Genomic DNA, 6,268 nt, shown 5'->3' on the forward strand with positions numbered 1-6,268 from the left:
TCTAGTTCCTAAGTTGTTATTTAATCTCACTAAGAGCTCATATGGATGAAATAGATGTGTTATAAATCTTAACTAGCATGGTAAAGTAATATTTTCTAGTTACTTCCATCATCGTGAAGTTTACAGAATAAACTGGCTCCAGCAAGATTTTCACAGGAGTGTTGTTGATTGTGGGAAGAAGATGAGATTTTCCCTTGCCTGTTGCAGAAATACAGGAGAAGGTTCAACATTTAGCCTGCATTGCCTGAATCTCAGAAGTTCTGTTACCAACAATGGCAAAAACAGAAGTTCACAGGCTTTTCTCCTGAGGATATTTCCAAATAATGTCAGTGATATATCTGACACAGATGTGTGGCAGCAGGTATCCTGTCATCACAGAAAGAGCATCCATCTAACTCATGTTACCAGCCAAAGCCAAGTGCCCACTTTGTTGGGGCTACTGCCAAACAGCGAAATGTTCCTTCTGCAATATGCTACCTGACACTCTACCACTAGCTCTGGCTGAGATGGCTGCTAGCCCAACCCTCTTTTTTTTATTTATTTGGACTATCTGTTGTCAGTCAGCCTGGCTTCTCTTCAGCAGCAACTCCCAAGCTGAACTGTAATCAGCCAGGCTTCTTCCTTATCAGCCCCAGAGTAACCCCAAAATGGGCCCCTCTAGCCATTCTGTGAAGCTGCTGTGAAGAAGGATTTGGTCAAAGCAGGCAAGCTCTGTGAACTACTCCTACTAACATGAGAAGGCAGTACCCTTCAGGTACAAACAACTATCAGTGGAACATGAATGAAATGCTGCTAACATATTTTGTCGCCTTTTATTGTACATTTAAGTACACTTTTGGCACTTTTAGCAACGAAGTAGTTGCATGTTACAACATACAGGTTTTCTGTCATAGAAAGGCATTTGGTTTCTTTCTGTCTGTGACTTGTAAATGCTGTATTTTATGTTCTTCTGCTGTCAGCTTCTCAAGGACGAGAGGCTGTGTCCAGATCACTTAAAGGAATATGAAATGAAATGCACTGCAATGGAATATGAAGAGGCATTTGAGGAATCATGAAAAGAATGGAAAGGTGAACCTTCTTGCACAGGTATCATTCAGAGGTGCTGTTAATGACTATATGAACCAAATGATTGCATTTTGCTGGACTATAAACATTTCCATGTCTTGCCTTCTTCGTTCTTTCCTCCTTCCTCTCTGTCTTCCTTCCTCTTTCAACAAGGGAGCTCTTCTGTTGTGTAGTAAGTGCTGACAAGTGCTGACAAGGAGACATATCCTTCCTACAAAATGGTCTCCCAAGCACAATCACTATCCAGAATCAAAATCAACCTGCCAGACACCAGGCTCTGGGTTTCCTATCCCTCATGTGTGCATAAGAATGCCTGGGGGCTCAGTTCATGGTCACCTGGCAGAATTTAAGGACCCACTATTTCCAATAGCATTGATGATTAGAATTGGAGCTATGTTAGCCACTGGAATAATAGTAGTAAGGTAATGGTGTTGACAATGTTGTAGTTGATGTCCCATGTTTAGAACAGACGCCAACTTATCTCAGGAGACAACAGCTAAAGTACTTATATGATAAACATCAATGTTTACAGCCAGTATCTTCATGTGAGGTGTGACTGAAACAGTTCTGTTGAGACACTGCTGTGACCTCACTGTTCTTTTGATTGCGACTGCAGGCTCCATGTATTAGTCACTGGATTCTTACCTATGGGCTTGCATGATATGTGTCCTGAATTTTGTGACACTTACACTAAATATTTCAGGTGGTGCCACACATCTTTTTTGTAACTACTTTAACTGCAGTATTGAACTGCTATTCAGAACTGGGATTTGAAACTCAGCCTTTTGAGATTAGTGTTGCCTCTTTCAAGACTAGAAGAAAAGCCTAGAAAATGGAGGCTGCTGAATTGAATAGCGTGCCAGCTCCAAAAACTAGCTCAGGAATGCAACTTCTTGCACCCAGAAATTTATGGGTACTGAAGTTGAGGGGATCAGCCTGTATACCTTAATTTTTTAACAATGGTGGATGTAGGCTCAAAAACTGCCAGCTCAAAACCCTTCAGACAGCAGCTTAGTCATTCTTTTTTCTGCCCATTTTTTTTTGCTGCAGATTGAGTGGCTGCCTCTCCCGTGCTTTACTAGATGTCTCTCAAAATCCTGCTTGGTAGAAGCTCTCTACCTTATCTACCTCCACCTTGTCAGTCATAGCAGCATGCTGCCTCAGTGAGATGTGTGTGGCCTAGAAGGTAAATGAGAAGTAGACCTTAAAAAGCCAAGGTAGATGAGAGAGGAGCTGATGAGTTGGTAGTGAAAAGAGACCCAGAAAGGGCTTGCCAAACTTAAAGCAAAGCCTGTAAATTTTACCTTAAATCATGCCTTCTTCACACCTCTTTAAATCTTGATTTGGTGGTCCCTCTGTGGTTTATTAGTGTGAGTGAAGAGATATTGGTGATTTTTGATGTAGGAATGTTTTGTGCATACTCTTGAAATATGTAGCCTAAATAAACCCTTGAAAATAATGTCTGGCTGACCTACACATCGTCATTCAGGCATGTACTGGTCATTGGCCCATGTTTATGACAGATTACTTTTTATAAGGTGAATGCATCTATGTTAGCTTATTTTACGTAGATATCACAGGCAGGTGGCAGATAATATTTTCATTCAAAAGCTACATTCGATGTGAAGGAGCAGTCTAGACATGATGGTTATATGTCATTACAATGTATTTAATTCTCTTTTAAGGAGCTCTAATGGAGATAGATTCTTCTACATTGACAACACAGTGTGCTAAGAGGAGATACAGTTTACTTACAAGGTTAAATATTTACCTCCAGAATAGCTGCACTACTCACAGCTTTGCCTTGCAATGTTCTCACTAAGCAATAATTTTGATGCTTATATAAAAAAAATCAAGTTACCAAAACACTTATTTATGTGCCTAATTTCCATGGAGGTCAGCTGGATTTAACTTGATGTCTAATGTCTCTGTTTAGCTTGAAGCATTTAAGTTATAATGGAATTCCAGTTTGTCTGGAAGAATCAGGTAACTAGACCAGGCCACTGCAAAGCCATTCCCTGTTCAAAGTGTGCAGGCAGACACAACACCCTGTTCGTGTCAAAGAATTACGTACTTAGTAGTACTAAGTGAGTCTTGACAGATCATAGAGTTCTGGCTTAATCTGAAGTAGGTGTACTTAAATAAAAATTTGCAACACATGAAGAACTTGCTAACCACTTTGATTAGGTGTGCTGCTCCACAAACATTCAGAAGGCTAGATGTTTCAGTGTATGAAAAAGAGGAACACTTACTCAGCTTAAAATTTGTTACATATTTAATGGTAGTATGCAATAGCAAAAATTTTAGTTACATATGTTAACACTTACTCAGCTTAAAATTTGTTACATATTTAATGGTAGTATGCAGCATCAAAAATTTTAGTTACATATGTTAAACATTATTCTTTGCTTTATACTGAAGTAAAAATTCAGTTTTTACAAGATAATGTTTTAATATTGTCAAAAAGAAATGAATTTGCTTGAAGGTTCTTGTTTGCTATGAGTCTCTGTTTAAGACAGAGACATGAATTCTTACATTAATTCCTTAATGTCTATTTCAAGTAATCCTCACTGTTGCCATAAGGTGGTGCTTTTAGTCTTCATGATCAGAAGTTTGGGAGTTTTTCTGCTGGCTTTCACTTACTAAGAATATCAATGGTCTCGTTTTATACACTTGCTATTTTAAATCTTAAATTTTAAATATAAACTTTTTACAATAATATATTTGATCACCTAGTGGAGAATTGATTGATGATATTTATAATGGCAGTATTTCAAACAGAAGTCCTCTGACCCTTGATAGGTTCTTTCATGGTTTGTGTATGTTCTCATTGCCTATCAAGCAGTTAGAATAGTGAATTTACAACAAAAGATCAAGTGCTTAAATTTTTGAGAAAGTACAGATTTTCTCAGCAATTTATTTTAATTCTCTACACACATCATTATATTATTAGTGACTGTATCTCCTTTTTTCTTTCCACAGGATTTTTCTTGTTTACTGGAGGATGGAAAAAAAATTAATAAATAAACTTTCATTGTACGGTTTTCCTCACACATTTGCAAGATTTAGGCCATATTCCAGTTTTCAAATGTTTTTTGGCCAGTGAGCTAGGTGGAGTAAAGACCCTTGTCCAGACATGTTTGTAAGCGTGGTAAGTTTGAGGCCCCTATAAAAAGGGGTGCCCAACAATAAACCTTGGCTGTTGCTGCATGAACATCTGTGTGTTCTTGTCACACTCCTGTCTCCAAAACTGGGACAAAGGAATTATGCTTTTTCTTTTCTACAAAGGACATTTGTAACTTAATTGTGGTAGAATGATGTGTGTCAACACAGAAACTAAAAAAGTCAGGAAATAAAACTGGCTGATGTCAAAAAGAGATGGAATGTGCAAAAATTGGCAGTATTGGGGTAAAGATTATTGAGGCACCATAGGGAAATATCTAGAGAGGGAAACTTAATTACAGAGAAATATACAGCATCTTAAAGTCTTCTCAGAACCACTGCCTATTTCCCACCTGTTTTAATTTTTTTTTGCCTTTTATGGCAAACTCTTTCTAAAATGAGGAAGTAGAAGTGCAAAACTTACTTTATGCAAACCTGCAAATAACAAAAAACCCAGCGTTTGCTTTTAGTAAAATACATCAGGATCTAAGAACAGTAAAACCATAAACTGTGTTAATTATAGCATTCATAATTCTGCAGTTTTCATATATATCTAATCAAGCAACTGATATAGAGGCAGGCTACAGCACTAAAAGGTGATTTTAAGACAAGCCTGCTGGTTAACATGAGCATTCAGAGCAAGAATGCTAGAGATAAAAAGTGACTCTATGCTTGCAAGTAGAAATGCTTGGACATGGCTGAACCTGTAGCAAATCACCAACCAATTATGAAATTCTGCATTGCTTCCTCAAATGGTATAAATCAGGGTGCAGCAAGCACTGTGCAACTGACCCATGAATATAAAGAATACTTTTTTTTTAGTTTACAACTCTTTCTTTGTTTTGGGAAAGATGAAACCACAGAATGCACATAAAAGAAAATACATCAATAGAAATATAACCACCTTAATACTGTGTTGTAACCAATATCATATTGTAGTTACACTTGTCACTAAAATGTAATCGGCTTGATGTTTATCTACCATTGTTTTAACTGCTCGACTTTTTAGAGAAGACTTGTTTAAGCCTTATGCAGAAATTGACATCCTTTTGTTATCACTAATTATTATTTCAATTTTTCCCCCACCAGGGTTTGTGATTTACAAGGTTTTTCCTCAGGAATATATAGAATGGCCTGGGTTGAAAGGGATGCTAAAGATGACCTAGTTGCAGCCATCCCATCATGGTCAGGGATGCCTTCCAGTACCCCAGGTGGGGGTATCACCAGAGTGAAATAGAGTGACAGAATTCCCTGGACACTGCTCATCTCTGCCTAAGGGTGCATAACTCTGACATGTATTTGGCAGTAGTAACTTTCAGACATATGTAAGAATCAAAGTGCAGAAATACAGAGAAAGGTTTTAGGGACAAATGGAGCTTGCGTTGATGAGACATTAGTAGGAGATCATATATTCAGAAAAATGTTGGAAAAGCTGCTGACTGCCTGAACTGAAATTATGTTCCTGAGTTCAGTCTTATAGAAGTATCCATCTTAGTTCTGGCTCTGAAAAAAAATTCAAGCTGAGAAGAAAATGGCCTGTCTGTTTATTTCATATTTGAAACCACTGAGTTATGAAAACATTGTAAGGCATCTTACAATGCTGCTTTCTATTTCGTATATTTTATTGGAAAAGCTAAATGATATTTGATTTCTGTTCCTCTAAAACAAGTAAGTTGCACGTATCAATCTTCCTGAACCTTGAAGTAACTACAGATGGGAGGATATTACATAAAAAGCATTTGATAAATTGCTCTTTCTTCTCATTTGTTCTCAAGTGAGCACTCCTTTACTATCTTCAAATTTAGAAAAAGGATAGAAACATCTATCTGAATTATGCTGTATTTAGTGCTAAAAGTATGCCATGGTCAAGGATTCATATAAAGTTCCCTGAGTACAGAGTTCTTCAAACACCTTTTTAAGATTCTTTTCATCTCAAACACTGTCTTTTCTCCTTGCATACAGTTCTTTATATTTTATAACTGCAGTCACAAAAATTGATGGAAATTTCTAATATAACAATTCTACATATATAGATTAACTC

At 37.2% G+C, this 6,268-nt stretch overlaps 1 long non-coding RNA gene across 2 annotated transcripts; it reads left to right on the top strand.

Annotated features, from left to right (window-relative positions):
* Nucleotides 1-952: 952 nt before the first annotated feature.
* Nucleotides 953-4,279, top strand: LOC110477857 (uncharacterized). 2 transcript variants are annotated; one of them, XR_013341669.1, is made up of 2 exons: nucleotides 953-1,086; nucleotides 4,048-4,279. It is a non-coding gene; the product is annotated as an uncharacterized LOC110477857 (long non-coding RNA). The 2 variants fall into 2 exon arrangements; XR_002466665.2 differs by lacking the exon at nucleotides 953-1,086 and adding an exon at nucleotides 1,583-2,251.
* The last annotated feature ends 1,989 nt before the right edge of the window (nucleotides 4,280-6,268 follow it).

This window comes from Lonchura striata, chromosome Z (assembly GCF_046129695.1).
Source record: "Lonchura striata isolate bLonStr1 chromosome Z, bLonStr1.mat, whole genome shotgun sequence".
Classification (NCBI taxonomy): Eukaryota; Metazoa; Chordata; class Aves; order Passeriformes; family Estrildidae; genus Lonchura; species Lonchura striata.